An 18,216-nucleotide genomic window follows, 5' to 3' on the forward strand; every position below is an offset into this window, starting at 1 on the left:
TGCTGTTTATATATTTGAGAGATTAATCCCTTGTCCTTTGATTCATTTGCAAATAATTTCTCCCATTCTAAGGGTTGCCTTTTCGTCTTGTTTACAGTTTCCTTTCCTGTGCAAAAGTTTTAAGTTTCATTAGGTCACATTTGTTTATTTTTGTTTTTATTTCCATTACTCTAGGAGGGGGGTCAAAAAAGTTCTTGCTGTTATTTATGTCAAAGAGTGTTCTTCCTATGTTTTCCTCTAAGAGTTTTATAGTGTCCGGTATTACATTTAGGCCTTTAATCCATTTTGAGTTTATTTTTGTGTATGGTGTTACGGAGTGTTCTAATTTCATTCTTTTACATGTGGCTGTCCAGTTTTCCCAGCATCACTTATCTTTTCTCCATTGTATATCCTTGCTTCCTTTGTCATAGATTAGTTGACCATGGGTGCATGGGCTTATCTCTGGGCTTTCTATCCTGTTCCACTGATCTATATTTCTGTTTTTGAGCCAGTACCATACGGCCTTGATTACTGTAGCTTTGTCGTATAGTTTGAAGTCAGGGAGTCTGATTCCTCCAGCTCCATTTTTTTCCCCTCAAGATTGCTTTGGCTATTCAGGGTCTTTTGTGTCTCCATACAAATTTTAAGATTTTTTGTCTTAGTTCTGTAAAAAATGCCATTGGTAATTGGATAGGGATTGCATTTAATCTGTAGATTGCTTTGGGTAGTATAGTCATTTTCACAATGTTGATTCTTCCAATCCAAGAACACAGTATATCTCTCCATCTGTTTGTGTCACCTTTGATTTCTTTCATCAGTGTCTTATAATTTTCTGAGTACAGGTCTTTTACCTCCTTAGGTAGGTTTATTCCTAGGTATTTTATTCTTTTTGTTGCAATGGTGAATGGGATTGTTTCCTTAATTTCACTTTTTGATCTTTCTTGTTAGTGTATAGGAATGCAAGAGACTTCTGTGCATTAATTTTGTATCCTGCAACTTTACCAAAATCATTGATCAGCTCTAGTAGTTTTCTGGTGGCATCTTTAGGATTATCTATGTATAGTATCATGTCATCTGCAAACAGTGACAGTTTTGCTTCTTCTTTTCCAATTTGTATTCCTTTTATTTCTTTTTCTTCTCTGATTGCTGTGGCTAGGACTTCCAAAACTATGTTGAATAATAGTGGCGAGAGTGGACATCCTTGTCTTTTTCCTGATCTTAGAGGAAATGCTTTCAGTTTTTCACCATTGAAAATGAAGTTTGCTATGTGTTTTTCATATATGGCCTTTATGATATTGAGGTATGTTCTCTCTATGCCCACTTTCTGGAGAGTTTTTGTCATAAATTGGTGTTGAATTTTGTCAAAAGCTTTTTCTGCATCAGTTGAGATGATCATATGGTTTTTATTCTTCAATACGTTAATATGATGTATCACATTGATTGATTTGTGTATATTGAAGAATCCTTGCATTCCTGGGATAAACCCCACTTGATCAGGGTGTATGATCCTTTTAATGTGCTGTTGGATTCTGTTTGCTAGTACTTTGTTGAGGATTTTTGCATCTACATTCATCAGTGATATTGGTCTATAATTTTCTTTTTTTGTAGTATCTTTGTCCGGTTTTCGTATCAGGGTGATGGTGGCCTTGTAGAATGAGTTTGGGAGTGTTCCTTCCTCTGCAATTTTTTGGAAGAGTTTGTGAAGGATTGGTGTTAGCTCTTCTCTGCATGTTTGTTAGAATTCACCTGTGAAGCCATGTGGTCCTGGTTTTTTGTTTGTTGGAAGATTTTTAATCACAATTTCAATTTCATTACTTATGATTGGTCTGTTCATATTTTCTCTTTCTTCCTGGTTCAGTCTTGGAAGGTTATACCTTTCTAGTAATTTGTCCATTTCTTCCAGGTGATCCATTTTATTGGCATAGACTTGCTTGTAGTAGTCTCTTAGGATGCTTTGTATTTCTGTGGTGTTGTAACTCCTCCTTTTTCATTTCTAATTTTATTGATTTGAGTCCTCTCCCTCTTTTTCTTGATGAGTCTGGCTAAAGGTTTCCCAATTTTGTTTATCTTCTCAAAGAACCAGCTTCTAGTTGTATTGATCTTTGCTATTGTTTTCTTTGTTTCTATTTCATTTATTTCTGCTGGATTTTTATGATTTCTTTCCTTCTAGTAACTTTGGGTCTTGTTTGTTCTTCGTTCTCTAGTTCCTTTAGGTGTAAGGTTAGATTGTTTGAGATTTTTCTTGTTTCTTAGAATGGTTTTTGCTGCATCCCATACATTTTGGATCATCGTGTTTTTGTTGTCTTTGTCTCTAGGTATTTTTTTTTTTATTTACTCTTTGATTTCTTCAGTGATCTCTTGGTTGTTTAGTAATGTATTGTTTAGCTTCCATGTGTTTGTGTTTTTTACGTTTTTTATCTTGTAACTGATTTCTAATCTCATAGCATTGTGGTTGGAAAAGATGCTTGATATGATTTCAATTTTCTTAAATTTACTGAGGCTTGATCTGTGACCTAAGATGTGATCTATCCTGGAGAATGTTCTGTGTGCACTTGAGAAGAAAGTGTAATCTGCTGTTTTTGGATGGAATGCCCTATAAATATCAATTAAATCTATCTGGTCTGTTGTGTCATTTAAAGCTTGTGTTTCCTTATTAATTCTCTGTCTGGATGGTCTGTCCATTGGTGTAAGTGAGGTGTTAAAGTCCCCCACTATTTTTGTGTTACTGTCGATTTCCTCTTTTATATCTGTTAGCAGTTGCCTTATGTATTGAGGTACTCCTATGTTGGGTTCGATTATTGATACCATTACCATTTTCCTAATTGTTTTGGGTTAGTTTATTGTAGGTCCTTTTCTTCTCTTGTGTTTCCCACTTAGAGAAGTTCCTTTAGCATTTGTTGTAGAGCTGGTAGGGTGGAGCTGAATTCTCTTAGCTTTTGCTTGTCTGTAAAGCTTTTGACTTCTCCAACGAATCTGAATGAGATCTCTGCTGGGTAGAGTAATTTTGATTGTAAGTTCCCTTTCATCACTTTAAATATACCATGTCACTCCCTTCTGGCTTGTAGAGTTTCTGCTGAGGAATCAGCTGTTAACCTTATGGGAGAAAAACAAGTTGTTTTTCTCTTGTTGCTTTTAATAATTTTTCTTTGTCTTTAATCTTTGTCAGTTTGATTACTATGTGTCTTGGCATGTTTCTCCTTGGGTTTATCCTGCCTGGGACTCTCTGCACTTCCTGGACTTGGGAGGCTATTTCCTCTCCCATGTTAGGGAAGTCTTCAACTATAGTCTTTTCAAATATTTCCTCAAGTACTTTCACTCTCTCTTCTCCTTCTGAGACCCCTATAATGCGAATGTTGGTGCATTTAATGTTGTCCCAGAAGTTTCTTAGGCTGTCTTCATTTCTTTTCATTTTTTTTTTTCTTTATTCTGTTCTGCAGCAGTGAATTCCACCATTCTGTCTTCCAGGTCACTTATCTGTTCTTCTGCCTCAATTATTCTGCTATTGATTCCTTCTAGTGTAGTTTTCATTTCAGTTATTGTATTGTTCATCTGCATTTGTTTGTTCTTAATTCTTCTAGGTGTTTGTTATTTAATTTTCTAGGTCTTTGTTAAACATTTCTTACATCTTTTCAATCTTTGCCTCCATTCTTTTTTCAAGGTCCTGGATCATCTTCACTATCATTATTCTGATTTCTTGTTCTGGAAGGTTGCCTATCTCCACTTCATTTAGTTGTTTTTCTGGGGTTTTATCTTGTTCCTTCATCTCTTACATAACCCTCTGCCTTTTCATCTTGTCTATCTTTCTGTGAATGTGGTTTTCGTTCCACAGGCTGCAGGATTGTAGTTCTTCTTGCTTCTGCTGTCTGCTCTCTGGTAGATGAGGCTATCTAAGAGGCTTGTGTAAGCTTTCTGATAGGAGGGACTGGTGGTGGGTAGACCTGGGTATTGCTCTGGTGGGCAGAGCTCAGTAAAACTTTATTCTGCTTGTCTGCTGATGGGTGAGGCTGGGTTCCTTCCTGTTGGTTGTTTGGCCTGAGGTGACCCAGCACTGGAGCCTACCCAGCTCTTTGGTGGGGCTAATGGCAGACTCTGGGAGGGCTGTCACCAAGGAGTACTTCCCAGAACTTCTGCTGCCAGACAAGTGTCCTCGCTCCCACGGTGAGCCACATCCACCCCCCACGTCTGTAGGAGACCCTCCAGCACTAGCAGGCAGGTCTGGTTCAGTCTCCTATGGGGTCACTGCTCCTTCCCATGGATCCTGATGAGCACACTACTCTGTGTGTGCCCTCTAAGAGTGGAGTATCTATCTTCCCCAGTCCTGTCGAAGTCCTGCAATCAAACCCTGCTAGCCTTCAAAGTCTGATTCTCTAGGGAATTCCTGCTGCCTTTGCTGGACTCCCAGGTTGGGAAGCCTGACGTGGGGCTCAGAACCTTCACTCCAGTCAGTGGACTTCTGTGGTGTGTTCTTCAATTTGTGAGTCACCCACCCAGCAGTTATGGGATTTGATTTCATTGTGAATGCGCCCCTCCTACCGCCTCATTGTGGCTTCTCCTTTGTCTTTGGATGTGGGATATTTTTTCTGGTGAGTTCCAGTGTCTGCTTGTCGATGACTGTTCAGCAGCTAGTTGCAATTCCAGTGCTCTTGTAAGAGGGAGTGAGCACATGTACTTGTACTCTGCCATCTTGAACCAATCTCTGAAAATAATTCTTGCTCTTAACACAGTTGAAGAGAGGGTTTTGAGCATAATCCTCCTATGTTTATATATGTCCTTGGGAAAGGTGCTATAGAAACACAAAGTCTTATTATTCATTTTACCTGCTTTCAAATGGTCCTTATGCACACATTGGTATGTAGAAAAAATTGAATGAAGTAGACTTCCCTGAAACTTTTCTTCTACCTGAGACATAGAGACCCCCACACAGGGACACCTCAGACATAGATTCCCATTTCCAATCATGTCCTCTCTACACTAAGCTTCCCACATATGGAGGAGAGCTCCTCAAAGGTATGGTAATCACCAGAGAGGAAAGAAATGATCACCTCTGTACAGGTAGAAGGAGGCCATGGGACTAACCAAGAGAAATCGCAAATTTAACAAAAGAGTGAAAAAAATACACAGGTTCAAAATCAGAAAAAATTAAATTTAAACAAGATACACTAAAACAAATATTAAGATTTTTAGGGGAGGAGAAATGAATCATTTTCCAAATTGCTATTATGACTTGCTTGTTGTTAAGAATGTGATCCTCCTGGAAAAAGTTGTATATGATTATGAGATTAATCATTTACCTTCTTCCTTAAGATGATGAAAATGTGCATCTTTTCAGCTTCTCTTCTATGTTACCTTTATGAAAACAGGAGCAAGAGACCTATTGAACAGGTGGTTTGTGGCTAACACAAGAGTTTTACTTTGTTTCTGAAGGGCATTGTGTCTACTTTGAAGCTTCCTGGGGTTCTAAGGGGGCCACAGAACCTGGGAAGGAAGCAGTCTCCTCCTTTGTTGGTGCTGTGTGGGCAGGTCATGCTACCGGAAAGACCAATTTTATATGTTGCTGCTGACCCTTGGAAAGGACGGGAGCATCTCTGTAGACCTGAATAATGCACTGTGGGAGACAGGAGATGGACCAGGTTGTGTATTTTGTGTCTGAATACAAGAGCTTACAGTTTGTTTACAGTTCATGAACTTCCAGTTTAAGGCTTTTGACCCGAGGACACCATCTGCTACATAACACATTTTAGAAAAAACTCACCCACAGACTTTTTCATATTCCATGTGATGGAAAATCACAACACAACACATTTACAAGATATTGAAAACCAAGGAACTGCCCAAGATGTCAGCTCCAAGAAACTACAGTAAATGTCTTGGGACTAGAAAGAATGATTAAACAACTAGCATTCCAACAAGAAGCATCTGTCTTTTGTCATTCTCCCCAAAGCAACATAAAATGTGCAGAGGAAGGCAGTCATTTCAGTGGGGGCGAAGGAGGTCAGCTGTTTGTAACATTTTCCACCGTTCCCTTACAACAAAAACCCAAATCCCATTACTTTCCAACTGCCTATCAGAGGAGGGTGTTTGCTGATGCGGTCCAAGGGGGTCTAATCTCTATCCATGGTTCCCCGTGGCAGCCCCTGCATCCTGGAGGATGATTAAATGGAAGAGCCTAGAGAGGAGCTGAATATGAAAACTTATCCCTATGCCAAATTCATCTTGGGCATTTAAATTTTTTGGTTTTTTAAAATTTTTCCTTTTTTTTTCAGATTTCTATCCAAAACATGCTTTCTTTGGCAGCTTCCCCAGAGGACTGTGAGGTCATAATGCATAAACTATCCAACTCTTACCTCTGCAGGATGGTAAAACAGACTTAAGACTTGCAAACTGCAGCTGTTGTCAGGCAAGGGCTCAGGCCAGCGAAAACCAGCAGATACACTGGCAGTGCACACACACATGCTGAAGGTTCACAGAACAATCCATCTGCAGGCTGTCATCAAGCCAGAGGGCGAGGCTATCTATGCTCATCCAATCACTACAAATCTTTACTTCAATTCTCATAGTCGACAGTCTTCTTCTTTTATTTAATGGATACTTTTCAAGGAAACTAGAAGATGTGGAATTTATTACTATATTTCCTATTTATGGGTAAAGATTAGGATAGTTCCATCTTACCTTTTCAATCTGGTCTTCCACTATGTTTACTTCTCTTATTCCTACCCACATACCCACTATCCAGCTTTCCCAGAAATTTCTCCCCAGCACTTCCTAGCTGCATTTTCTGCCTGGCTTGTGCCTTTCTCCTTTGTGCTCACTCCTGCCTTTCAATGCTACTGCATCTGTGAAACCTTTCCAGGTGCCTTGTTCTGAGCTAGGCATTGCTCCACCAAATTAATTCTTTTTATAGGACTTTGCAGATTGGCTTTATAGGCATTTGTGCACATGTGTCTCCAACACTAAATTGTGAGACCCATGAAGGCAGATGTCAAGTCTCTATTTAAACTGCCTAGCACAGTGAGTTACACACACTGAATACTCAATAAATGAATGCTGAATTTGAATTTACAAACTCAAAATAATAAAAGAGGTATGATTATTATAGGGATATATGGATATATTTGACTACATGAATAAAAGAAGCTTTATATGATGAAGATAAAGACAAATAATGGGAGAAAATATTTGCTACATATATAAGATAAAATATTACTATCCTGAACACATTCGCGCCAAAAAATCAAAAGAAAAAGACAAAAATCCTATAGATATATGGACATAGGATACAAAAAGCCATTTTATAAGACGGGAAATATAAATGTCTGATACACATATGAAAAGATATTCAACCTAAGTAAGAATCAGCAAAGTGCCAATTACTAAAACATCCAAGATACCATTTTTTTTTCACATATCAGATTGGTGAAATTAACAATTTTGATAGACTCAACTAAGAGAGTTACAGGGAACAAGCAGTTTGTGATGGGAGTATAAATCATATAGCCATTTCAGAGAGAGTTTGCAAGCATGACCCAGTGATTCTAGTTTTTAGTATCTATTCAAAGACTATTGTTCATGTGCACAAGGAAGTAAATATTACAACATGGTTTGTAATAACAAAAATGGGAAACAAACCTCACTATCCTTCTTTAGGGGAATGTAATGCTATATAGAAGCTGAAAAGAATGAAGTTGCCTCTGCAGAGAGGTCCCCTCTATCTAAAAAACCACCCCTGTCTCTATCCTTTTATCCCATTTTCTTTTTCTTAATTCCAGTCACTTCATATTATATTACTTATGCACATGTACAGTTGACTGTTATCTTTCCCCCAACATGTAAGACCAATGAGAATAGATACTTTGTTTTTCCAGTGCCACATATGTAGACTCCGGCACACAACAGAGTCTCAATAAATGATCATTGAAAGAATAACATAGGGCTATGTATAGCAACATGGAAATAACTTCAAGGCATATTGATTAAGGAAAAGCAAGTTACAGAATAATACATATAGGATGATATAATTTATGTACAGTAAGTACAAAATTATTTTTTTTCTTTTTTGCAATATCCTTCTAATAACCCCGCTCTGTCCGCATCCCTTCCTATGGCAAGCTTGTCCATCCCAGGCTCATTATCTCAGAAGAAAGATATATTTAGGCAGAAGGTAGAAATGTCACATACATGTTTCTTTCTAAGGCTGGTTTTCAAAAGTGTAAATTCTCTTAGGGGAACAGAGAGAATTCTGAGTCTTCTCCTCCCACCTTACTCCACAACCTAAAAAACAAAACAAAAAAAACCCAACACCCCACCTTGAGCTGAGGAGAAGGGTAAATGAGGCAAGTGATGAGAGTATAGATTCCTTTGAAGGGGGGAAACTCTCCCCCAGGCAGAGCCCAGGAGGTGAAAGACCTGAGGGAGTTCAGACAGAAGAGACCTTGGAAGTCATTGCAGGAATTCTCTCGTTCTACAAGCACTACAGGTAAACTGATTCTTACTACACCAATATTGATGTGGCAAAGGCAGTCTTCATTCTAAAGAGCTGGACGAGTAGGAACAAGGGTTTTCTCCACAAATGCCTATGGGACAGATGACTTAGAGGACCAGATGTTTCTCTAACACCAAATTTAAATTCAGCCATGGTGAAATAGAGGACAGAAGGGGCTGATGGACTGAAGTAACTTTTTTCATGCTATTAGAATGAGTATGAATGAGTACTCTAAATATAAGTGATTTTTCTTTGCAACCCAGGGTAGAGGCTGAGTTTTACAGCTGTATCTACATATTCCAGTAGATACAGAGAAAAATGTCTGGAAGATTACAAGCATGCATAGAGGACTGTGGGTAGCAGTGAAGGGAGGCCTTAGCTTATCTGTAATGTTTGGATTTTGTACCCACAATGTATCCATGTACTCCGAGTAGTTAAAAATAAGAATTTCTGAAAGATTTAAAAAATAAAGAGTAAGATAATCCAATCCACTTTCTTGCCAAAAGGCAGGGTAAGACTTATAGGGATTTGCTAAGGCCATGGAGAGGGGGTGAGTTTGGAACTGACATGTTACTAAGGGTGAGCCCAATAAGGCTGGGGTGAAGCAGGTGAACTCTAACATACAGGAAGCTATGATTCTGCATTCTTATTAATTTTCTGTGATTTCTCTGGCCTCCTACATATCTGTTTACCAGCCTAAAAATATGAGAATTTATGAGAATTTTTAACTCAAGTATTAATCAAAGGCATATGAGGATAAAGATGAAACAAAGAATCCAAGTTCTGTCATGGATATGCCTTTTTAATTATTTGGGAAACAGTATAAAAATCTGATATTTATGACTGTCTAATACTTTTATAGCTGGTTTCAATTCAAGTACTTTAAGTTGTGTGTAAATAAAATTTAATTTTCTAAGAGTCCTTGCTTTAACCAGTATGGCTTTAAAATTAGTTTTGTTTTTCACTTTTGATGCCTCTTTTTTTTGAAGTACATGAAAGGTTTGAAATAATTTTAGTAAGTTAATAAACCTATAATTATAAAGCTACTGAACAAAAAGAATGTTTCATTTATAAATCACTAGTGTTCGGAGACAAGGGGAAGATGGCGAGAGTAAGACGCGGAGATCACCTTCCTCCCCACAGATACACCAGAAATACATCTACACGTGGAACAACCCCTACAGAACACCTACTGAACGCTGGCAGAAGACCTCAGACCTCCCAAAAGGCAAGAAACTCCCCACGTACCTGGGTAAGGCAAAAGAAAAAAAGAAAAAACAGAGACAAAAGAATAGGGACGGGACCTGCACCAGTGGGAGGGAGCTGTGAAGGAGGAAAGTTGTCCACACACTATTCCTAGTCTCCACCCCTTCGCGGGTGGAGACTGCGGGTGGCGGAGGGGGCAGCTTCGGGGCCGCGGAGGAGAGCACAGCAACAGGAGCGCGGAGGGCAAAGCGGGGAGATTCCCGCACAGAGGATCAGTGCCGACCGGCACTCACCAGCCCGCCGGGGTGTCTGCTGTCTGCTAACCCGCCGGGGCTGGCGGGGCTGCGAGCTGAGGCTCGGGATTTGGTCGGAGAGCAGGGAGAGGACTGGGGTTGGCGGCATGAGCATAGCCTGCAGGGGGTTAGTGCACCACGGCTAGCCGGGAGGGAGTCCGGAGAAAAGTCTGGACCTGCCGAAGAGGCAAGAGACTTTTTCTTCCCTCTTTGTTTCCTAGTGCGCAAGGAGAGGGGATTAAGAGCACTGCTTAAAGGAGCTCCAGCGATGGGCGCGAGCCGCGGCTAAAAGCGCAGACCCCAGAGACGAGCAGAAGACGCTAAGGCTGCTGCTGCCGCCACCAAGAAGCCTGTGTGTGAGCACAGGTCACTATCCACACTTCCCTTCCGGGGAGCCTGTGCAGCCCACCACGGCCAAGGTCCCGGGATCCAGGGACAACTCCCCTGGGAGAAAGCACGGCGCGACTCAGGCTGGTGCAACGTCACGCCGGCCTCTGCCGCCGCAGGCTCGCCCCGCACTCCGTGCCCCTCCCTCCCCCGGCCTGAGTGAGCCTGAGCCCCTGAATCAGCGGCTCCTTTAACCCCGTCCTGTCTGAGCGAAAAACAGACGCCCTCCGGCCACCTACATGCAGAGGCGGAGCCAAATCCAAAGCTAAGACCCTGGGAGCTGTGAGAAGAAAGAAGAGAAAGGGATATCTCTCCCAGCAGCCTCAGAGGCAGCGGATTAAAGCTCCACAGTCAACTTGATGTACCCTGCATCTGTGGAATACATGAATAGACAATGGATCATCCCAAATTGAGGAGCCGTGTGGATGAAAGGCTCTTGGTGCTCCAGCCAGGAGTCAGTGCTGTGCCTCTGAGGTGGGAGAGCCAACTTCAGGACACTGGTCCACAAGAGACCTCCCAGTTCCACGTAATATCAAACAGCGAAAATCTCCCAGAGATCTCCATCTCAATGCCAGCACCCCGCTTCACTCAATGACAAGCAAGCTACAGTGCTGGACACCCTATGCCAAACAACTAGCAAAACAGGAACACAACCCCACCCATTAGCAGAGAGGCTGCCGAAAATCATAATAAGTCCACAGACACCCCGAAACACACCACCAGACGTGGACCTGCCCACCAGAAAGACAAGATTCAGCCTCATCCACCAGAACACAGGCACTAGTCCCCTCCACCAGGAAGCCTACACAACCCACTGAACCAACCTTAGCCACTGGGGACAGACAACAAAAACAACGGGAACTACGAACCTGCAGCCTGCAAAAAGGAGACTCCAAACACAGTAAGATAAGCAAAATGAGAAGACAGAAAAACACACCACAGATGAAGGAGCAAGATAAAAACCTACCAGATCTAACAAATGAAGAGGAAATAGGCAGTCTGCCTGAGAAAGAATTCACAAGAATGATAGTAAAGATGATCCAAAATCTTGGAAATAGAATAGACAAAATGCAAGAAACATTTAACAAGGACCTAGAAGAACTAAAGATGAAACAAACAACAATGAACAACACAATCAATGAAATTAAAAATACTCTAGATGGGATCAATAGCAGAATAACTGAGGCAGAAGAACGGATAAGTGACCTGGAAGATAAAATAGTGGAAATAACTACTGCAGAGCAGAATAAAGACAAAAGAATGAAAAGAACTGAGGACAGTCTCAGAGACCTCTGGGACAACATTAAACACACCAACATTCAAGTTATAGGGGTTCCAGAAGAAGAAGAGAAAAAGAAAGGGACTGAGAAAATATTTGAAGAGATTATAGTTGAAAACTTCCCTATTATGGGAAAGGAAATAGTTAATTAAGTCCAGGAAGCACAGAGAGTCCCATACAGGATAAATCCAAGGAGAAATAGGCCAAGACAAATATTAATCAAACTGTCAAAAATTAAATACAAAGAAAGCATATTAAAAGCAGCAAGGGAAAAACAACAAATAACACACAAGGGAATCCCCATAAGGTTAACAGCTGATCTTTCAGCAGAGACTCTGCAAGCCAGAAGGGAGTGGCAGGACATATTTAAAGTGATGAAGGAGAAAAACCTGCAAGCAAGATTACTCTACCCAGCAAGGATCTCATTCAGATTTGATGGAGAAATTAAAATCTTTACAGACAAGCAAAAGCTGAGAGAGTTCAGCACCACCAAACCAGCTTTACAACAAATGCTAAAGGAACTTCTCTAGGCAGGAAACACAAAAGAAGGAAAAGACCTACAATAACGAACCCAAAACAATTTAGAAAATGGGAATAGGTACATACATATCGATAATTACCTTAAATGTAAATGGACTAAATGCTCCCACCAAAAGACACAGATTGGCTGAATGGATACAAAAACAAGACCCATATATATGCTGTCTACAAGAGACCCACTTCAGACCTAGAGACACATACAGACTGAAAGTAAGGGAATAGAAAAAGATATTCCATGCAAATGGAAACCAAAAGAAAGCTGGAGTAGCAATTCTTATATCAGACAAAATAGACTTTAAAATAAAGACTATTAGAAGAGACAAAGAAGGACAGTACATAATGATCAAGGGATCAATCCAAGAAGAAGATATAACAATTGTAAATATTTATGCACCCAACATAGGAGCACCTCAATACATAAGGCAAATACTAACAGCCATAAAAGGGGAAATCGACAGTAACACATTCATAGTAGGGGATTTTAACACCCCACTTTCACCAATGGACAGATCATCCAAAATGAAAATAAATAAGGAAACACAAGCTTTAAATGATACATTAAACAAGATGGACTTAATTGATATTTATAGGACATGCCATCCAAAAACAACAGAATACACATTTTTCTCAAGTGCTCATGGAATATTCTCCAGGATAGATCATATCTTGGGTCACAAATCAAGCCTTGGTAAATTTCAGAAAAATAAAATTGTATCAAGTATCTTTTCCGACCACAACGCTATGAGACTAGATATCAATTACAGGAAAAGAGCTGTAAAAAATGCAAACACATGGAGGCTAAACAATACACTACTTAATAACGAAGTGATCACTGAAGAAATCAAAGAGGAAATAAAAAAATACCTAGAAACAAATGACAATGGAGACACGATGACCCAAAACCTATGGGATGCAGCAAAAGCAGTTCTAAGAGGGAAGTTTATAGCAATACAAGCTCACCTTAAGAAATAGGAAGCATGTCGAATAAACAACCTAACCTTGCACCTAAAGCAATTAGAGAAAGAAGAACCAAAAAACCCCAAAGTTAGCACAAGGAAAGAAATCATAAAAATCAGATCAGAAATAAATGAAAAAGAAATAAAGGAAACAATAGCAAAGATCAATAAAACTAAAAGCTGGTTCTTTGAGAAGATAAACAAAATTGCTAAACCATTAGCCAGACTCATCAAGAAAAAAAAGGGAGAAGACTCAAATCAATAGAATTAGAAATGAAAAAGGAGAAGTAACAAGTGACACTGCAGAAATACAAAAGGTCATGAGAGATTACAAGCAACTCTATGCCAATAAAATGGACAACGTGGAAGAAATGGACAAATTCTTAGAAATGCACAACCTGCCAAGACTGAATCAGGAAGAAATAGAAAATATGAACAGACTAATCACAAGCACTGAAATGGAAACTGTGATTAAAAATCTTCCAACAAACAAAAGCCCAGGACCAGATGGCTTCACAGGCAAATTCTATCAAACATTTAGAGAAGAGCTAACACCTATCCTTCTCAAACTCTTCCAAAATATAGCAGAGGGAGGAACACTCCCAAATTCCTTCTATGAGGCCACCATCACCCTGAGACCAAAACCAGACAAGGATGTCACAAAGAAAGAAAACTACAGGCCAATATCACTGATGAACATAGATGCAAAGATCCTCAACAAAATACTAGCAAACAGAATCCAACAGCACATTAAAAGGATCATACACCATGATCAAGTGGGGTTTATTCCAGGAATGCAAGGATTCTTCAATATACGCAAATCTATCAATGTGATACACCATATTAACAAATTGAAGGAGAAAAACCATATGATCATCTCAATAGATGCAGAGAAAGCTTTCAACAAAATTCAACACCCATTTACGATAAAATCCCTGTAGAAAATAGGCATAGAGGGAACTTTCCTCAACATAATAAAGGCCATATATGACAAACTCACAGCCAACATCATCCTCAATGGTGAAAAACTGAAACCATTTCCACTAAGATCAGGAACAAGACAAGGCTGCGCACTCTCACCGCTCTTATTCAGCTTAGTTTTGGAAGTTTTAGCCACAGCAATCAGGGAAGAAAAGGAAATAAAAGGAATCCACATCAGAAAAGAAGTAAAGCTGTCACTGTTTGCAGATGACATGATACTATACATAGAGAATCCTAAAGATGATACCAGAAAACTACTAGAGCTAATCAATGAATTTGGTAAAGTTGCAGGATACAAAATTAATGCACAGAAATCTCTGGCATTTCTATACACTAATGATGAAAAATCTGAAAGTGAAATGAAGAAAACACTCCCAGTGCTTCCCTGGTGGTGCAGTGGTTGAGAGTCCGCCTGCCTCACGGGACACAGGTTCGTGCCCCGGTCCAGGAAGATCCCACATGCCACGGAGCAGCTGGGCCCGTGAGCCATGGCTGCTGAGACTGCACGTCCGGAGCCTGTGCTCCGCAACGGGAGAGGCCACAACAGTGAGAGGCCCGTGTACTGCAAAAAAAAAGAAGAAAACACTCCCATTTATCTTTGCAACAAAAAGAATAACATATCTAGGAATAAACCTACCTAAGGAGACAAAAGACCTGTATGCAGAAAATTATAAGACACTGACGAAAGAAATTAAAGATGATACAAATAGATGGAGAGATATACCATGTTCTTGGATTGGAAGAATCAACATTGTGAAAATGACTCTAATACCCAAAGCAATCTACAGATTCAATGCAATCTCTATCAAAATACCAATGGCATTTTTCACAGAACTCGAACAAAAAATTTCACAATTTGTATGGAAACACAAAAGACCCCGAATAGCCAAAGCAATCTTGAGAAAGAAATATGGAGCTGGAGGAATCAGGCTCCTGAACTTCAGACTATATTACAAAGCTGCAGTAATCAAGACAGTATGCTACTGGCACAAAAACAGAAATATAGATCAATGGAACAGGATAGAAAGCCCAGAGATAAACCCATGCACATATGGTCACCTTATATTTGAAAAAGGAGGCAAGAATACATAATGGAGAAAAGACAGCCTCTTTGAAAAGTCGTGCTGGAAAAACTGGACAGCTACATGTAAAAGAATGAAATTAGAACAGTCCCTAACACCATACACAAAAATAAACTCAAAATGGATTAAAGACCTAAATGTAAGGCCAGACACTATAAAACTCTTAGAGGGAAACACAGGCAGAACACTCTATGACATAAATCACAGGAAGCTCCTTTTTGACCCACCTCATAGAGAAATGGAAATAAAAACAAAAATAAACAAATGGGACCTAATGAAACTTAGAAGCTTTTGCACAGCAAAGGAAACCATAAACAAGATGAAAAGACAACCTTCAGAATGGGAGAAAATATTTGCAAATGAAGCAACTGACAAAGGATTAATCTCCAAAATTTACAAGCAGCTCATGCAGCTCAATATCAAGAAAACAAAAAACCCAATCCAAAAATGGGCAGAAGACCTAAATAGACATTTCTCCAAAGAAGATATACAGATTGACAACAAACACATGAAAGAATGCTCAACATCACTAATCATTAGAGAAATGAAAATTAAAACTACAATGAGGTATCACCTCACAACAGTCAGAATGGCTATCATCAAAAAAATCTAGAAAGAATAAATGCTGGAGAGGGTGTGGAGAAAAGGGAACCATCTTGCACTGTTGGTGGGAATGTAAACTGATACAGCCATTATGGACAACAGTATGGAGGTTCCTTAAAAAACTAAAAATAGAACTACCATACGACCCAGCAATCCCACTACTGGGCATATACCCTGAGAAAACCATAAGTCAAAAAGAGTCATGTACCCCAATGTTCATTGCAGCTCTATTTACAATAGCCAGGACATGGAAGCAACCTAAGTGTCCATAGATAGATGAATGGATAAAGAAGATGTGGTACACATATACAATGGAATATTACTCAGCCGTAAAAAGAAATGAAATTGAGTTATTTGTAGTGAGGTAGATGGACCTAGAGTCTGCCATACAGAGTGAAGTAAGTCAGAAAGAGAAAAACAAATACCATATGCTAACACATATATATGGAATCTAAAAAAAATGTGGTTCTTAAGAACCTGGGCCAGGACAGGAAAAAAGACACAGACGTAGAGAATGGACTTGAAGACACGGGTAAGCTGGGATGAAGTGAGAGAGTGGCATGGATTTATATATACTACCAAATATAAGATAGATAGCTAGTGGGAAGCAGCTGCATAGTACAGGGAGATCAGTTCGGTGCTTTGTGACCACCTAGAGGGGTGGGCTAGGGAGGTTGGGAGGGAGATGCAAGAGGGAGGAGATTCAGGGATATATGTATATCTATAGCTGACTCACTTTGTTATAAAGCAGAAACTAACACACCATTGTAAAGCAATTATGCTCCAATACAGATGTTAAAAAGATAAAAAGAACTAAATATTTGAAATGATTCACTTGTAAGACAATAGGTAAATGGGTAAATCAAAGATAGCACATTCATACTGTGGAGTACTATGCAACTGTTAAAAAGAATGAGGTGGATATCTTCATGTTGATTAATACACACTGTAGAGTAAAAAGTTATTTAAGGATAAACTGTATTATTTATGTATGAATATACACTAATGAAACTATTTGTATTAAAGAAAATGCAGAGAAAAGAGTTCTGAAGGAATATACGATGAACTGATAACAGTAGTCAGTTTTTGGACTGACTACTATTTTGAGAAGGGAAGTGCTAATGAAAGGGGTTTAAACCTTATAGGGTTTAAACTTTTTTCAAGTAAGAATGTATTCATGTATTATTTAGAAATTAAAGAGAGTTAATTTTTTTCCAATGGAAGAAGACAAATTAACTTAAGCATTTTCTATTCATCAAACTAAAAATCTAACTCAAGTTATTGTCCTCTAGGCAATATTATGTAAACTTTCATGCATACCCCATGTTCTAGAATACCACCCAATTCACTGGGTCTGAACTCTTAAAGAACTCAGGCTTTCATAAGCATTATCCTTTGATTTATCCAATAATGCAGCCAATTAACTATAAATTTTGATTTGTAGAGTGGTCAGGAACTATTACTCAGACTCTTAGTAAAGGTAGTTCTGGGATTTAAATTATTATGGATTATTCCATCTTATTGAACTTGAAAGCACAAGGTCACAGAAGGTGGTAGCATTTCTCCAGAGATGGATAATTATCTTAATCATGGCTGTTACTACTGTTCTGTGTGGAGGGACTAGTATTCTGTTTGTCTTTGCATATAAAGTGTCCCCTCAAAGAGAACTGTAGAATTCCAGAACCTAGCTGTAATTCTTTCACTGGGTTCTTTTGAAGGCTATTCATTCCATTAGAAGTAGTGATTTGAGAAAAGAAAAATACATACTTAACAATTGTTGTTGTTACTTTTAGAAACAGAAGAAATACAGAATCTGAAGATTGAGGAAACACAGACAAACATTCCTTCTCTCAAAATCCTGGAAAGTGGAGTGAGAGGATATTATTATGTCCAGTTTGCACGTTAATAAGACTTAGAAAAGCTAAGAAATTTGTCCAAAGCCACACAGCAAATAATAGCACAATTTAGTTATTTTTCTTGACTCAAAGTCTAACACTTTTTCCACTCCACTATCATCCCTATCATCTTGAAATTAGGATCTGAAATTTGAAGATACATGTCCAAGTTGATCTACTGAGTCAACTAATATTTCACCTAACATTTGTTGAATGCTTGCTGTGCATCTGTCTCTGTTCCAAATTCTTTCATGGTATTCCCTTAAATCTTATCAGAACTCCTTGGGATACATATTATTATGCCTGCTTTACAAATGAAGAAAGGGAGACGTAGAAATTAAACAGTATACTCATGCCACATCACCAGGAAGTGGTAGAGTAAAATTTCAAACCTCTAATCTCTGGCTCAAGTAAGTACTTTTCCCATTAACATTAGGGTTCTAGTACTCCCAAGGAAGAGCTCTCATCAGCAGATGATGCAATCCTTGAACAAAGTTTACCCCTAAATAGACAAAGCCTCTTCGGTCTTGTTAACT

The sequence above is a fragment of the Grampus griseus genome (genome assembly GCF_964374135.1).
Source record: "Grampus griseus genome assembly, chromosome: 5".
In the NCBI taxonomy this organism is placed as follows: Eukaryota; Metazoa; Chordata; class Mammalia; order Artiodactyla; family Delphinidae; genus Grampus; species Grampus griseus.